Raw genomic sequence first — 18,626 nt, 5'->3', positions numbered from 1 at the left:
GACAACCAGGTTCGTGAACAGTTAGAAATTTTGTGTGGTCTACCTTTACGCAGTAGAATACAGGCAGCACTCCTTGTATGCTCTACATTCGAAGTACAGGGCTGGACGGGCGCATGTAATTGACAGTAATGTCAGGAGGTGATATGCAGGACGAACGCGAAGACATCGACTGTGATGAGCGTTATCTCTTGTACGTTAGGTTGGATAGTTTATTAGTTTCCATAATACTTAGTGACCATCAAAATAATGATCCCCTGTCAGTATTGTTCACTGTAAAGCCCATAAGCAGATGGACGACATAGAAACCTAAAATGGGGTTAGAAAAGGGAAAGTACATATCCTGATTTCGTTTTCAAATAAAGCTTCACAGGTTTGATGATTAATTGAAACCCTCAGCTGCCGACAGGTGTTGTGGACATACCTTGATGGGGACAGCTGAGAATGTGTGCCCCGACCGGGACTCGAACCCGGGATCTCCTGCTTACATGGCAGACGCTCTATCCATCTGAGCCACCGAGGACACAGATGAACAGCGCGACTGCAGGAACTTTCCCTTGCACGCTTCCCGTGAGACCCACATTCCCAACTGTCCACTATCTACATACGTAATGTTCCTAATAGATACTCTGCCCATCCACTCGTTACTCGCGCTCACTTCACAGGTTTGTTTGACTAATGGGCAAACGTCACGGATATGCTAGAAACCTGATAAGACACATACTTCACGATGGACGTCACCTTTCACACGAAAGCCTACTTACAAAGGTTTTAAGTACATAATCAAACTTCGTACTTTAATTTTACTTATTAATCACTCCAGAACAAACGAGTAGCTAATAGAAAGTTAATAAAACTTTCCAACACAGTATCTATAAAACGGACGTTCCAAAGTTGTACTTTTTTGTATACGTTGTATTATGACTATCATACCGTGAAAATTCTTAAAATCTACCTCTTAATGGTTCAGCACAATGTTCTTTTACTTCTGAAGGCCTGGGTTACCACGACAAAGTCTACGAGTCATGAGATGATGTTAATTAAGAAGTTTTAATCACATTAGCAGTAAGAAAACGTATTTTGCTGTAGAATATTTAAAACGACACCATAATCGTCTTCGTAAAATTGTTTATTCAGAACCCACTACTACTATATTGGACGCGTGGCCGTTATCAAGGGAAGCACTGTGAAATTGTGCGTCACATGTCAAACCTTAAAAGTCGTCCGACATGTATGTATGTTATTGTCACGCTTCCATATATCGTGTGTTTAATGAAGTTATCTTCTCTTACATAATTCACATAAAGCCACACAAAGTATTTGAAATTTGATTCTTGATTGTGGCGACACAGCCGAAATTGCATTTGTGATTTTTGAATAAATAATTCTGGAGTCAAAGGCGCTCATGACTTCATCAAAAAAAAATTTACCTGACTGTGAACTCCCGTTACGGCAAGTTAATCAGTTTGCTGAAGTAGTTCCAAAACCTTTCATCGTTACTAAGTGCAAAAAGTTAAAGTGTATTCATTTGCCATTGTTAAGTTCACGTATCAAAAGCAATACATATTGCTTTATTTGCATATTATCTGCTATCGCATATCATTTCTGTTGTCTCAACGTAACCCTAGCCGACACTCTGAGAGCGAGAAAAAGAGAAAGAAACAGAGAGAGAGAGAGAGAGAGAGAGAGAAATGTGAGGAGTGTCATGATCAAATTCTGTGGGTTTCATTCGCCGGAAAATCCGTTTATAACTTCTTTGTTTTTAATCGTGTGCAATCTGATGTTTACTTACAAAAGTATCGATAGCCGTTAAAAACATACACACAGGATACCCTAACCTTTCACAAAAATGAACTCTGCAAATGCGCATATGGAAACGTCCGAACAATTTATCGGCGTCTTTCAGCTCTGAGCAAAATTACCGAAAATGAAAAATTCCTTCCGAGAAAAGCTATACATGCCAGATGAAGCATCTAACATCGCAATTATGCGAGACATGGCTAGCGTAGAGGCAAAACAGCGCAGAATTAACAGTTGTTAAGCAAACGAAACCTGATGATAACTACGTTTTTACGTACAGGAGATATTCTGGCGCGAGATAATTTTGATCAAACTTTTGTTAAAAGAATACCATTACATCATAAAGTAACCGTAGTGAGTACGTTGGATGGTACTCTATAGACAAAACTCGCAGTGATAACGTATACTTGTAAACTAACCCTGACACTATCTATTGTATACAACGGTACAAGACATATGAGATCAACCAAACTTAATCATCTGTAAAAGTTATTTTCTTCTACAGTCATGTCAGTATTGATTTATTTCCATTTAAACCACTTATTTTATTTCCAATGTTTTTACTTGCATTGACGAGAAATTTACGTAACAAAAGCCACCTAGTGAATAAAAAAGATTTTTCGAAATGTCTTGCTAAAAATATATCCATAAGGAATTTATATTGCTGTTTAGCATCCTACAGTTAGTTACATCATTAGAAATGTCCGAATACCAGTGTTCGTTAACACGGGATAATAATCGACCGTGGCTTTGTTCAATCAACTATCCTGTGGTCCAGCTACCATAGTTTATGTAAACTACAGAAACAAATACGTAGGTAGCCAACATCTCAACCCACTTACTATAGAAATACAATGGCTACAGAGCCGTCAAGCATTATCAGTTCCACCTAAGGCAGCGAATTGACGAGGCACGAGGCACCTGATGCGCAGTGAATTAAGCTTTTCGCGAAAATTGAGAAATGGGAGAGGTAGAATGCATGAGAGGTAGGTAAAATATTTCTTTTTATTGGACTACCATGCTTAAATTATGAGACTGCGTATTTTTTTAGTGACTCGGTTTCGTATCCGTATTTCGTCTCCGCTTCGGTTTTCGCCACTGAATATTCTGAACACGACAGTATCTGCGACTCGTAAAAATTCATTTCTAACACAGACTAACCTCATGTTATGCAAACATAGCCTTTTATTTACCCGTGAAATTACGATCTTTTCGGGGCGGCAGCGAGGTAGGCAACACGACAATGTAAATATACATTCAGCGATATTGACTCGACAGATACTGGATGGTACGAACACAGGCAAGTGTTTTTCCAAAGCTTCAGAGTGGACTAAAATTCACAGCGATATTTACACGTGACGCGAAAAACGATAAATTAGAAAGAGCTGGATTTTAACTTTCTTGTGCTATTTATTTGCTTTTCCTTTTCCTTTGCCCAAAGGTACTGAACGAAGTACTGCCTTGTACAAATACGACATTGTGTCAGATATACATATAATTTAACAGACTTTACACTAGTACTGGGTTCGTTCATATAGCGAAGAAATTTAATTCAGTCAGGTTTTGTGTTATCCCGGCACGTGATATTTTGTTGTTGTTGTGATGGTAAAAGTGTCTCACAATTATGCGTACTGTATTTTTCATACCGGATATTTAGTCTCTTCTTACATGTAAAAGATGTAATATGGGTGATTAATTGTTGTGTGTGATAATAGATCAGAGAACGTCTATTGATTTCTTCAATAAGAACAAAATAAAGTGCAATAAATTTTTAATAATGTTCAGTATTGTTATTGGTTAGTCTGCTATAAGTAAAAGGAGGGTTTAAGAGTGGTTGAAAAGTTTCAAGATAACGAGCGCCATGCATATCGTCAACCGACGAAATCGTGTAAACTTTAAATAAATAATTATGAACGAGCAACTGAATCACGGGTCAGATAAGTCAATAATGATACTGGAATATCAACTACCCCATGCCGTTAAAATTTTTCGAATATTTAGGGTACGATGGATGTTCCAAAGTTGTTAAATTTCGAACAAAAATAGCGGCGATTGCAAGTTGCGTGGAAGTCGCTAGCTGAACAACTACTTAATTAGAACGTAGGCTTCCGTGGCCGGTGTCATAGTGATTAAAATTCTTCTGGGTATTACGCCGCGTCATTGCTAACAACTAACAACAATAATAAACTAAAACCGACGTTTCGGCCGAATTGCAACGGCCTTCCTCGGGGCACGACTGGTTTTGCATGGGGATAGGTGCTTCTATTTATTACAAACTATCAATGTCTGACGTCACTGTTGTAAAACTTTTAATTGGCCCCCTAATATGATTGGCTAGTCATGACGTAAGGGAAGACGGAAGGAAAGAGGCTATTCGTGGATGTCAATGTCGTCAACGATTGGCAGCTGTCCGCCAATCAGCGTTCGGCTTCTGGTCGGCAAGTTTTCCTGTTGGTGTGCGCGGAAGTGGACCGACAGTTGCTCTACAGCTGCAGATACGTCCGGGTCCCGTGCAGCTTCTGCCCCGCGACCGCTTACGGCTCTTTGGACTGGGATGGCCGGCAGCCAGGACGCCCGGAGTTTGTAGCCATCTTCTCTGTTGATGTTGTCAGGCTGCTTAATGATTTCGATCACCTCCCGTATTTTGCGTCCTCGCATCCACGATTCTTTCGCCAGTACTCGGGCTTCCTGGAACCTGATAGGTTGTTCACAGTCACGGTGGTGATACGCTATCACCGATTTATTATGTTGTTGTAATCGTACATGGCGTTCGTGTTCTGCTACTCGTTAAGCTGACAGGTCTCCCTGTTTCTCCTATCTAGGCAGCTCCGCACTCATACCGTAGTTCATAATCACCTACAGTGTTAAGACTGTTGACTACATCCTTGGTGGAACCTATCATTTCATGGATCCTGTGACTGCTTCGAAAAATCGGTCTGAAACCTAGTCGGCGGAGGACGGTAACTAACCGTTCACTGACGCCTTTTACACATGGTAAGGGTACCAGTGGAAGCTTCTTTACCTTCTTCTCGTGTTCTGCTCCCTTTGGTTTTAGCTATCTTTCTTATGATGTTGTTGTGGTGTCACAGCCAGACACCACACTTTTTTTTTCTTTATTGATTTTCAATTCCCCCCGAAGGGGGCGGGCCGGCAGCAGCTTACTACGCTGCTCTACAGCCTACAGACTTTTTTTAAATAAAGGAAGAAGAAAAAAACAAGGAAAAACAAGCGATAAAATGGCGATTTAAAGTGAAAAATGGTGTAAAATTGCGGAAAGTTAAAACAGAAAGCAAAGGGGGTTGGCAATGTAGATAAAAGACACAGGAATCAGACAAGTAACACAGTAGACACACAATTAAAAAACATGGCGACAGTCTGGTTTCTGTTCGGAAGTAATAAAAAGCACACCCAGCGACAGTATGATGGCTGTTCGCTTCACTTCCCAAAAGACACAACACGGATCAAGCACTGGAAAAACACACTGTAAAACTGCACGAAAAAGGCGGCACAAAGATGGCACTCCCGACCCGAGGCAGATGGGGGGGGGGGGGGGGGGAGACCTGGAGTAGGGGGGAAAACAAGGAGAGAGGAGAGGAAAAAACGAAAAGGTGGTAGCCTTTAAATCGGCCGCGGTCCGTTAGTATACGTCGGACCCGCGTGTCGCCACTATCAGTGATTGCAGACTTAGCGCCGCCACACGGCACGTCTAGAGAGAGTTCCTAGCACTCGCCCCAGTTGTTCAACCGACTTTGCTAGCGATGGTTCACTGACAAAATACGCTCTCATTTGCCGAGACGATAGTTAGCATAGGCTTCAGCTACGTCATTTGCTACGACCTAGCAAGGCGCCATTACCAGTTACTATTGAGATTATGAATAATGTACCGTCAAGAGCGACGTTCACCATTTATGGATTAAAGTTAAGTATTCCACCAGCTACGTCCGTTTTTCTAAAGTCTGATTTCCTTGTCCTGTTCCAGACCTCACGCCAGCCTGCGTGAGCTAAAACGCGTGCCTTTCGGCTTCCTCTAGTATACCGGGTTCGCTCTCCTGCCAACCCACAACAGTTGTCATCATAGCCGTTGGCACGAAACGTGTGTTGTAGCTCCTTTCATTCTTCTGTGATGTTACTTACATCGCTTATCCGGTAGGCTCGGCCAGTTAACGTATGCAGAACAGAATACTTTTGAGCTGCGTGGTGGTGGCTCTCCGCGTTCAGGTACCGATTAGTATGCGTTGGTTTCCGGTACACTTTCTGTCCCAGTCTACCTTCGGCAGCTCTGTATACTTCCACATACAGAAATGGCACGGTACCATTGTTTTCAGTCTCATGTGTGAACTTTATCTTTTCGTGCAGGCTATTTAAGAGCTGGAGGAAGTTTCCCAATTCCGCTTCACCGTGAGGCCAGATAACGAATGTGTCGTCCACATATCGTAGCCAACAACTACGGAGCAGAAGCTAGGGCCATTTGCTCAAAGGCTTCCATGAAGATGTCCACAGCTATAGGGGAGAGCGGGGAACTCATTGCCACTCCATCTAACTGTTCGTAATATTTTCTCCGCCAGGTGAAGTACGTAGATGACAGGCATAAGCGCACCAGATCTCAGATATCTGGTGGGATCCGATCCTGTAGAATGCGCATAGTCTCCTCAATAGGTACGTTAGTGAAGAGAGACTTGATGTCAAAACTGACCATAATGTCTGAAGGCTTTATTCGCTGTACCCTAATCATTTGTGTGAAGTGGGAAGAGGAGTCTGTTTGTCCCACAAGACGGCGTAACTTAGGTGCCATACGTTTCTCAACATAATACGTAGGTAAATCTATTCCGTTCACTATGGGCCTCAGCGGATAACCCTCCTTATGGAGGTTAGGTACTCCGTAGATTCTAGGAGGAACAGGCACCTTGGTGATCAGTCTCTTGGCTGTGTCAGGATCAAGTCCTTTACGAGTGCCTTCATATTTCTGCGTATCCTTGCCGTCGGGTCACTCCTTAGTACTCTGTAAATGGGATCGCGTAACAGTTCGTCCATCTTCTTTTCAGATTTAGAAGTGTCCATCAGAATCGTAGCGTTAAAGAGACATCGTTTTACAACCATGGGTGAGATTAAAAACGTATGACTGAGACATCTAAAAGATGTCCCAAAAGTAGAGTTCCAGAACAGTTTCGGCAACAGAAAAAGTACTGCCACAAGTGAAAACTAATGGGGACTGTTTAGTTGGAGAAAACACTGATATAGGTGAATAAATAAAATTCTTTCCGCATAATAACAATTCTCTTTATTTTTTGTACACACGTCATATGTTACCTTTTTTTGTCATCACTCTTCCGATTGGTTTCATGCGACCAGCCACGAACTCCTGTGTTAACCTCTTCCTTTTAGAGTAGCACTAGCACCTTATGTCTTCAATTATTTGTTGCATATATCAAATATTGGTCTTCTTCCACAACTTTCACCCTCTACAGCTCTTTATAGTACCATGTAGATTATTCCCTGATGTCTTAACACAAGTCCTACCATCCTGTCCCATGTTCTTGTCAGTGCCTTCCACAGTTCCTTTCTTCGCCGATTCTGCGGAGAGTCTCCTCATTTCTTATATTATCAGTTCATGTAATTTCCAACATTCTTCTATAGCACCACATCTAAAACGCTTCGATTGTCTTCTGTTGTAGTTTCCCCACTGACCATTTCACTATCATACAAGGCTATGTAGCAAACGTACATTCCTAGATATTTCTTCTTCAGATTAAGGCCTTCTTGGTCAGAAATGCAGTCTTTTCTTGCGCCCGTTTGCTTTTTATGTTCTTGCTTCGATCTCCATGGGTTATTTTTTTCCAAGATAGCAGGATTTCTTAACTTCTTCTACTTCTTAATCACAAATATTGATGTTAAGTCCTCACTATTCTTATTACTGCTACTTCTCATTTCTTTTGTCAGTTCCGGTTCCCTCTTAACATATTCAGTACTCATTAATTTTACTCAATAATTGCTGTAATTCTTCTTCACTCAGAATCGCAATCTCGTCAGCGTATCTTATCATCGATATCCCCTCACTCTGAATTTAAATCCCACCCTTGAACCTGTTCTTTAATTCCGTCATTGCTTTTCGATGTATACATTGAACAGCAGGGGCGGAAGATTGCAGCCCTAAGTTACCCCTTTCTAATCCGAGCACTTCGTTCTCTGACTCCCAGTCTTATTATTCCCTCTTGAATCTTGTATAAATTGTATGGCCTATATTAACCGTCTTTGCCTACAGCTCAGTCCTATTTTTCTTAGAATTTCGAACATCTTGCAAAATGTTACATTGCCTAACGCTTCTTCTAGGTTGATAGATGGTAAGACTGTATCTTGAGTTTTTGTCAATCCCGCTTGCATTGTCAAGTGCATCGTCAGAACTGCTTCCCTTCTGTCTTTACTTTTCATAAAGCCAAACTGATCGCCTCTAACTGATCCTCAGTTTTCTTTTCCATTCTTCTTTATATTATTGTTTTCAGCAGCTGATTGTGCGATGTTTCTCGCACTGACCTCTCCTTGCTGTTTTCGAAATTGTGTGGGTGTCATTTTTCTGAAAATATTATGGTACGTGACCAGTCTCAAGGATACTAAATACCAGTTTTAACAGTCGTTTGGTGCCACTTTCGCCAATGATTTTTCCAATTACGATGGAATGTTATAATCTCTTCTGTCTTATGTGGCTTCAAGTCTTCCAGAACTCTTCTAACCTCTGTGTCTTCCATATCGAAACCATTCTTCTATCGTTATCAGCTAAGTTCTCTTTCTTCACTACACTCTTTCTGCCTATCTGCTCTCTCCTCTGGGTTTAACAGTGAAATTCCGATTGTACTCTTAAGGTAACCACTCTTGCTTTCAGTTTCACGGAAACTTGTTTCCACTTTACTGTGCCCTGAATCAGTTCTTCTAGTACCCAATGTTTCTTCCTTGTACCTATGTTTGTCTGCCCAACGTCTTTGACCGCCCGTTTTAGAGATTTCCACTTATACTCAACTGAGCAGCATACACTGATATTCCTTACTGCAGCTGCCACACCCTTCGCAAACTTTAGTCACGTCTCAGCATTCTTCAGTACTTCAGTATCCCACTTCCTTCCATACTGATTCTTCCGGGCCATTCTCTTAAACTTCAGTCTGCTCTTCATCATTACTAAATTGTGATCTGGGCCTATATCTGCACCTCGCTACATGCTACAATTCAATACATGATTTCAGAGTCTCTGCCTGATCATGATGTAATCTACCTAGAATCTTTCCGTGTCTCTGGGTCTTTTCCAAGTATACCTCCTTCTGTTCTGGCACTCGAATTTACTATTCGTAACTTCCATCTGAAACTTATTGCAGACTTCAGCTTTTCACCTCTCTTATTTCTACCACCAGATCCATATTCTCCCTTAACTCCTTCTTCTATTCCTTCTCCTACAACCGTGTTCCAACCACCGATGATTATTAAATTTTCATCTCCCTTTACGTACTGTATTACCGCCTCAATTTTCTCATATACTTGCTCCGTCTCTTCATCCTCTGCTTGCGACATGGGCACGTATAACTGGGCTATTGTTGTCGGTGTTGGTTTGCTAACGAATCTGACGAGAATAACCCTGTTAGTGAGCTGTTCACAGTAACTTACACTCGGTCCTACTTTTCTATTCTTAATGAGACCTCTCCCATATATTACTTTCTGCTGTTGCTGATATTATCCTATATTCGAACGACCTGGGCATCCCATTTCTCGTTTCAGATTTTCTAGTTTTGCTTCTACGTTCCAACTTCCAACATTCTATGCTCCGACACGTATCCCGCCTTTGGTTATTCCAACTTTTTCTCATGGTCACCTCCCCCTTCTCAGTTTCCTTCCGGAGATTCGGTTGGGCAAAATGCGAAATATTTTGCAAATGAAGAGATAATCATGATATTTTCTCTATCCTGTATCTATATTGCAGTGGTTCCCATAGCCTCCTGCATCGTCTTGCCGCTGATCACTGCTGATTCTTCCACCTTAAGCGGCAGCTTCCCACTCCAAGGGCAAGAAAGTGACCTGAACCTCTATCCGCTCCTCCACCCTCTTCGACTGGCCATTGACAGAACGAGGATGACTTCTTATGCTGCAAGTCTTCAGCCCCAGTTGCTGATGATTTTTATTCGTAATTGGTGCTGGTTAACATCGAACCCGGGACGCAGACCGTTTCGCCGGCCGTGGTGGTCTCGCGGTTCTAGGCGCGCAGTCCGGAACCGCGCGACTGCTACGGTCGCAGGTTCGAATACTGCCTCGGGCATGGATGTGTGTGATGTCCTTAGGTTAGTTAGGTTTAAGTAGTTTTCAGTTCTAGGGGACTGATGACCACAGCTGTTAAGTCCCATAGTGCTCAGAGCCATTTTTTTTCGCAGAACGTTTCGATTACTAATCAAAGACGCTACACTCTTTCTTCCGGCACACATGTATTTTTATTTGATCGGGTCTCAGTATGCAATATAAACCACAGATTCCACATCACCTGTTTGAGGTGGAGGTGAAGCTTCATTCTTCCGCTCCCAGAAGCGATATAATATATGGCTGGAGTTTTCTTCCTCTGCTCCCCATGTCACTCCTCGGAAATAGAGGGAAAAACCTGAAACGAAGCCAGCTGCGTACTTATTTACCATTCTCTAAATACATGCTCGTCATTCACCATGAACCATGGACCTTGCCGTTGGTGGGGAGGCTTGTGTGCCTCAGCGATACAGATGGCCGTACCGTAGGTGCAACCACAACGGAGGGGTATCTGTTGAGAGGCCAGACAAACATGTGGTTCCTGAAGGGGGGCAGCAGCCTTTTCAGTAGTTGCAGGGGCAACAGTCTGGATGATTGGCTGATCTGGCCTTGTAACATTAACCAAAACGGCCTTGCTGTGCTGGTACTGCGAACGGCTGAAAGCAAGGGGAAACTACAGCCGTAATTTTTCCCGAGGACATGCAGCTGTACTGTATGATTAAATGATGATGGCGTCCTCTTGGGTAAAATATTCCGGAGGTAAAATAGTCCCCCATTCGGATCTCCAGGCGGGGACTACTCAGGAGGACGTCGTTATCAGGAGAAAGAAAACTGGCGTTCTACGGATCGGAGCGTGGAATGTCAGATCCCTTAATCGGGCAGGTAGGTTAGAAAATTTAAAAAGGGAAATGGATAGGTTAAAGTTAGATATAGTGGGAATTAGTGAAGTTCGGTGGCAGGAGGAACAAGACTTTTGGTCAGGAGAATACAGGGCTATAAATACAAAATCAAATAGGGGTAAGGCAGGAGTAGGTTTAATAATGAATAAAAAAAATAGGAGTGCGGGTAAGCTACTACAAACAGCATAGTGAACGCATTATTGTGGCCAAGATAGACACGAAGCCCACGCCTACTACAGTAGTACAAGTTTATATGCCAACTACCTCTGCAGATGATGAAGAAATAGATGAAATATATGACGAGATGAAAGAAATTATTCAGGTAGTGAAGTTAGACGAAAATTTAATAGTCATGGGTGACTGGAATTCGTCAGTAGGAAAAGGGAGAGAAGGAAACATAGTAGGTGAATATGGATTGGGGGGAAGGAATGAAAGAGGAAGCCGCCTTGTAGAATTTTGCACAGAGCATAACTTAATCATAGCCAACAATTGGTTCAAGAATCATAAAAGAAGGTTGTATACCTGGAAGAATTCTGGAGATACTAAAAGGTATCAGATAGATTATATAATGGTAAGACAGAGATTTAGGAAACAGGTTTTAAATTGTAAGACATTTCCTGGGGCAGATGTGGATTCTGACCACAATCTATTGGTTATGAACTGCAGATGGAAACTGAAGAAACTGCAAAAAGGTGGGAATTTAAGGAGATGGGACCTGGATAAACTGAAAGAACCAGAGGTTGTAGAGAGTTTCAGGGAGAGCATAAGGGAACAATTGACAGGAATGGGGGAAGGAAATACAGTAGAAGAAGAATGGGTAGCTCTGAGGGATGAAGTAGTGAAGGCAGCAGAGGATCAAGTAGGTAAAAAGACGAGGGCTAATAGAAATCCTTGGGTAACAGAAGAAATATTGAATTTAATTGATGAAAGGAGAAAATATAAAAATGCAGTAAATGAAGCAGGCAAAAAGGAATACAAATGTCTCAAAAATGATATCGACAGGAAGTGCAAAATGGTTAAGCAGGGATGGCTAGAGGACAAATGTAAGGATGTAGAGGCTTGTCTCACTAGGGGAAAGATAGATACTGCCAACAGGAAAATTAAAGAGACCTTTGGAGAGAAGAGAACCACTTGTATGAATATCAAGAGCTCAGATGGCAACCCAGTTCTAAGCAAAGAAGGGAAGGCAGAAAGGTGGAAGGAGTATATAGATGGTTTATACAAGGGCGATGTACTTGAGGACAATATTATAGAAATGGAAGAGGATGTAGATGAAGACGAAATGGGAGATAAGATACTGCGTGAAGAGTTTGACAGAGCACTGAAAGACCTGAGTCGAAACAAGGCCCCGGGAGTAGACAACATTCCATTTGAACTACTGATGGCCTCGGGAGAGCCAGTCTTGACAAAACTCTACCATCTGGTGAGCACGATGTATGAGACAGGCGAAATACCCTCAGACTTCAAGAAGAATATAATAATTCCAATCCCAAAGAAAGCAGGTGTTGACAGATCTGAAAATTACCGAACTATCAGTTTAATAAGTCACAGCTGCAAAATACTTACGCGCATTCTTTACAGACGAATGGAAAAACTGGTAGAAGCCGACCTCGGGGAAGATCAGTTTGGATTCCGTAGAAATGTTGGGACACGTGAGGCAATACTGACATTACGACTTATCTTAGAAGAAAGATTAAGAAAAGGCAAACCTACGTTTCTAGCATTTGTAGACTTAGATAAAGCTTTTGACAATGTTAACTGGAATACTCTCTTTCAAATTCTGAAGGTGGCAGGGGTAAAATACAGGGAGCGAAAGGCTATTTACAGTTTGTACAGAAACCAGATGGCAGTTATAAGAGTCGAGGAGCATGAAAGGGAAGCAGTGGTTGGGAAAGGAGGAAGACAGGGTTGTAGCCTCTCCCCGATGTTATTCAATCTGTATATTGAGCAAGCAGTAAAGGAAACAAAAGAAAAATTCGGAGTAGGTATTAAAATTCATGGAGAAGAAGTAAAATCTTTGAGGTTCACCGATGACATAGACAGCAAAGGACTTGGAAGAGCAGTTGAACGGAATGGACAGTGTCTTGAAAGGAGGATATAAGATGAACATCAACAAAAGCAAAACGAGGATAATGGAATGTAGTCAAATTAAGTCGGGTGATGCTGAGAGAATTAGATTAGGAAATGAGACACTTAAAGTAGTAAAGGAGTTTTGCTATTTATGGAGTAAAATAACCGATGATGGTCGAAGTAGAGAGGATATAAAATGTAGACTGGCAATGGCAAGGAAAGCGTTTCTCAAGAAGAGGAATTTGTTAACATCGAGTATAGATTTAAGTGTCAGGAAGTCGTTTCTGAAAGTATTTGTATGGAGTGTAGCCATGTATGGAAGTGAAACATGGACGATAACTAGTTTGGACAAGAAGAGAATAGAAGCTTTCGAAATGTGGTGCTACAGAAGAATGCTGAAGATAAGGTGGGTTGATCACGTAACTAATGAGGAGGTATTGAATAGGATTGGGGAGAAGAGAAGTTTGTGTCACAACTTGACTAGAAGAAGGGATCGGTTGGTAGGACATGTTTTGAGGCATCAAGGGATCACAAATTTAGCATTGGAGGGCAGTGTGGAGAGTAAAAATCGTAGAGGGAGACCAAGAGATGAATACACTAAGCAGATTCAGAAGGATGTAGGTTGCAGTAGATACTGGGAGATGAAGAAGCTTGCACGGGATAGAGTAGCATGGCGAGCTGCATCAAACCAGTCTCAGGACTGAAGACCACAAAAACAACAACATTCACAATCGTCGTCGGATATTCTTACCCCTAGACCATGGATGATTTGGAGTAGTTTTGTGGAGGCAAACGCATTTCCACAGTAAAGGCTAAAGCGCGAAGCTGCATTCAGCCAGTCTGCTCATTGCAGATCACAACAAACCAACCATATAATGACAATAGGGATGCTCCGTTCACAGGTCCAGTCTTTATTTTTCAAAATTATAGCCTTTGTCTGAACTGCTTTGGCCTTCCGACAATACAAGTTTTCTACGAGAATGGTCTGTAGCTGTTAAAATTTATATGTTTTTCCTTCGTTCATTGCTTTAACATATCAGATAATTGAGCGCCACGGCTCGGATATAAGAAAGTTTCGTGCATCTTCAACATCTGACCACAGACGAACGGGCGTAACCAAAAGAGCCCAGTACTTGGTAGCTACAATTAGAGATACAATGTTTACACATAACTTACATATTCAAATTTGCATTCTGTCATTCTCCTGTTAGAGGAATGACCGACTATCTTAGCGAATCGCTGTAGATTAAATGATTGATTGATCAAACTTTATCGATGGAGACTACTGACTTAAGTTCTTTCATTATGCGGACGTAATCCCATAAAATATACGAAGTTTGGCTTCAAATTCAGCTACTTCAAATCCTTATTTCAGAACTGTGAAAATGCAAGAAAGCGGGCACGGGCGCCAAAATGGGTGCACGGTGTTTGCCCTCGTCCGGCACGCACGTGTAAACCAATACGAGAGCTTCTACACAGTCTATTGAACTTGTATCGTTAGCATGACCTATACGAAAGTTTCGTTTGTGATAGTAAAGAAAACCAATGAGAAGAAAATGTTGGCGAAGGAGTTAATATCTTCATAAAAGAAGTCTAATGAATCTCACAAGGGGAAGGAAATAATATATTACTAAACCACAAAGCAGCCCTCGTTGCTTGTTTCGTGCTATTATTGTCCAGTCCCGAAATTGGTTTGATGCAGCTCTCCATGCTACTCTATTCTGCGCAAGCTTCATCATCTCCCAGTACCTACTGCAACCTACATCCCTCAGAATCTGCTTAGTGTATTCATCTCTTGGTCTCCCTCTACGGTTTTTACCCTCCACGCTGCCCTCCAATACTAAATTGGTGATCCCATGATGCCTCAGAATATGTCCTACCAATCGATCCCTTCTTTTAGTCAAGTTGTGCCACAAACTTCTCTTTTCCCCTATACTATTGAATACCACTTCATGAGTTGTGTGATCTACCCACCTAATCTTCAGCATTCTTCTGTAGCACCACATTTCAAAAACTTCTATTCTTTTCTTGCTCAAACTATTTATCGTCCATGTTTCACTTCCATACATGGCTACACTCCATACAAATACTTTCACAAACGGATTACTGACACTTAAATATATACTCGATGTCAACAAATTTCTCTTCTTCAAAAACGATTTCCTTGCCATTGCCAGTCTACATTTTATATCTTCTCTACTTCGACCATCATCAGTTACTTTGCTCCCCAAATATTAAAACTCCTTTGCTACTTTAAGTGTCTCATTTCCTAATCTAATTCCCTCAGCATCACCCGACTTAATTCGACTACATTCCATTATCCTCGTTTTGTTTTTGTTGATGTTCATCTTATATGCTTCATTCAAGACACTTTCCTTCCGTTCAACTGCTCTTCCAAGTCCTTTGCTGCCTCTGACAGAATTACAATCAGCGAACCTCAAAGTTTTTATTTCTTCTCCATGGATTTTAATACATAGACCGAATTTTTCTTTTGTTTCCTTCATTGCTTGCTCAATATACAGATAGAGTAATATCGGGGAGAGGCTACAACCCTGTCTCACTCCCTTCCGAACCACTGCTTCCCCTCGACTGTTATAACTGCCGTTTGCTTTCTGTACAAATTGTGAATAGCCTTTCGCTCCCTGTATTTTACCCCTGCCACCTTCAGAATTTGAAAGAGAGTATTCCAGTCAACATTGTCAAAAGCTTTCTCTAAGTCTACAAATGCTAGAAACGTAGGTTTCCCTTTCCTTAATCTTTCTTCTAAGATAAGTCATAAGATTAGTATTGCCTCAGTGTTCCAATATTTCTACGGAATCCAAACTGATCTCTCCCGAGTTCGGCTTCTACTAGTTTTTCCATTCATCTGTAAAGAATTTGCGTTAGCATTTTGCAGCCGTGACGTATTAAACTGATAGTTCGGTAATTTTCACATTTATCAACCGCTGTTTTCTTTGGGATTGGTATTATTATATTCTTCTTGAAATCTGAGGGTATTTCGTCTGTCTCATACATCTTGCTCACCAGATGGTAGAGTTTTGTCAGGACTGGCTCTCCCAAGGCTGTCAGTAGTTATAATGAAATGTTGTCTACTCCCGGGGCCTTGTTTTGACTTAGGTCTTTCAGTGCTCTATCAAACTCTTCACGCAGTATCATATCTCCCATTTCATCCTCACCTACATCCTCTTCCACTTCCATAATATTGTCCTCAAGTACATCGCCCTTCTATAGACACTCTATATACTCCTTCCACCTTTCTGCTTTCCCTTCTTTGCTTAGAACTGGGTTTCCATCTGAGCTCTTGATATTCATATAAGTCGTTCTCATTTCTCCAAAGGTCTCTTTAATTTTCCTGTAGGCAGTATCTATCTTACCCCTAGTGAGATAAGCCTCTATATCCTTACATTTGTCCTCTACCCATCCCTGCTTAGCCATTTTGCACTTCATGTCGATTTCATTTTTGAGACGTTTGTATTCTTTTTTGCCTGCTTCATTTACTGCATTTTTATATTTTCTCCTTTCATCAATTAAATTCAATATTTCTTCTGTTACCCAACGATTTCTACTAGCCCTGGTCTATTAACTACTTGATCGTCTGCCGCCTTCACTACTTCATCCCTCAAAGCTACCCATTCTTCTTCTACTGTAATTCTTTCCCACATTACTGTCAATTGTTCCCTTATGTTCTCCCTGAAACTCTGTACAACCTCTGGTTCTTTCAGTTTATCCAGGTCCCATCTTCTCAAATTCGCACCTTTTTTGCAGTTTCTTCAGTTTTAATCTACAGTTCATAACCAATAGATTGTGGTCAGAGTCCACATCTGCCCCTGGAAAAGTCTTACAATTTAAAACCTGGTTCCTAAATCTCTGTCTTACCATTATATAATCTATCTGAAACCTGTATCTCCAGGCTTCTTCCATGTATATAACCTTCTTTCATGGTTCTTGAACCAAGTGTTAGCTATGATTAAATTGTGCTCTGTGCAAAATTCTACCAGGCGGCTTCCTCTTTCATTTCTTACCCCCAATCCATATTCACCTACTACGTTTCCTTATCTCCCTTTTCCTATTGCCGGATTCCAGTGACACATGACTATTAGCCGACATAGTGTAACTGAGGTAGAGTAAGGGGAACCAGCCCGCATTCGCCGAGGCAGACGGAAAACCGCCTTAAAAACCATCCATAGGCTGGCCGGCACACCGGACCTCGACACTAATCCGGCGGGTGAATTCGTGCCGGAGACACCTGCACGCCCTCCCGCTCGGGAAGCAGCGTATTAGACCGCGCGGCTAGCGGTGGGGGGTGGGGGGTGGGGGATGGAAGTACTCTTTTCCAATATGTGTAAATACATAGCGCTATTCAGAGATATGAAAAGAGAAGTAGTAAAATTGTTTGAATAATCATAGTGGGCATTAGACCTTGCGTTTCTAACTGAACTAAAATAGCACCTGAATAACTTGAACACAAATTTGTGGGGTAGCATAAACTAATTACGCAACTATTTGCGACCGTTTTGGTTTCATTTACGTCCATGTCTACATGAATACTCTGCAAATCACACTGAAGTGCCTGGCAGAGGGTTTATCGAGCTACCTGCACAATATTTCTCTATTATTTCAATCACGTACAGCATGTGGGAAAAACGAACTTTTATTTCCCTTATTTTATCCTGATGATCGTTTCTCCCTAAGTAGGTCGGCGTAAACAATATATTTTCGCATTAGAATGAGAAAGTTGGTCATTGAAATTTCGTGAGAATATCCTGCAGCAACGAGAAGCGCCTTTGTTTTTAATGATCTCCACACCGAATTCTGTATCATATCCTTGACACTACCCCCTGTACATAATGGAACAGCAGACGTCCTTAAAGAACGTCAGAAATCACTTCTGTTTCACTCCCTGACTTTCCGTCAATTACTACGATCTGTGACCTCTCTGACATGAAATCACGAATCCAGTCACACAACCGAGATGACATTCCATAAGCAAGGAATTTGATTACAAGCCGCTTGTGAGGTATAGTGTCAAAAGCCTTTGGAAATCTGGAAATACGGAATCAACTGGAAATATTTTGTTAACAACACTCAACACTTCGTGTGAGTAATGTGCTAGTTGTGTTTCACAAGAACTACATTTTCTATATCTGTGTTGCCTGTGTTAATAGACCTTTCTACCCGAAATACACTCCTGGAAATTGAAATAAGAACACCGTGAATTCATTGTCCCAGGAAGGGGAAACTTTATTGACACATTCCTGGGGTCAGATACATCACATGATCACACTGACAGAACCACAGGCACATAGACACAGGCAACAGAGCATGCACAATGTCGGCACTAGTACAGTGTATATCCACCTTTCGCAGCAATGCAGGCTGCTATTCTCCCATGGAGACGATCGTAGAGATGCTGGATTTAGTCCTGTGGAACGGCTTGCCATGCCATTTCCACCTGGCGCCTCAGTTGGACCAGCGACGCTTCATCCAGTCCCAAACATGCTCAATGGGGGACAGATCCAGAGATCTTGCTGGCCAGGGTAGTTGACTTACACCTTCTAGAGCACGTTGGGTGGCACGGGATACATGCGGACGTGC

General features: G+C 41.8%; 1 non-coding gene across 1 annotated transcript; it reads right to left on the bottom strand.

Moving 5' to 3' along the window:
• Window positions 1-446: 446 nt before the first annotated feature.
• On the bottom strand, window positions 447-520 carry Trnat-ugu (transfer RNA threonine (anticodon UGU)). The gene has a single exon. It is a non-coding gene; the product is annotated as a tRNA-Thr (tRNA).
• Window positions 521-18,626: the final 18,106 nt, after the last annotated feature.

The sequence above is a fragment of the Schistocerca cancellata genome, chromosome 8, assembly GCF_023864275.1.
Source record: "Schistocerca cancellata isolate TAMUIC-IGC-003103 chromosome 8, iqSchCanc2.1, whole genome shotgun sequence".
Lineage (NCBI taxonomy): Eukaryota > Metazoa > Arthropoda > Insecta > Orthoptera > Acrididae > Schistocerca > Schistocerca cancellata.
The sequence above is the reverse complement of the archived record's forward strand: the minus strand, read 5'-3'. Positions and strand labels throughout refer to the sequence as shown.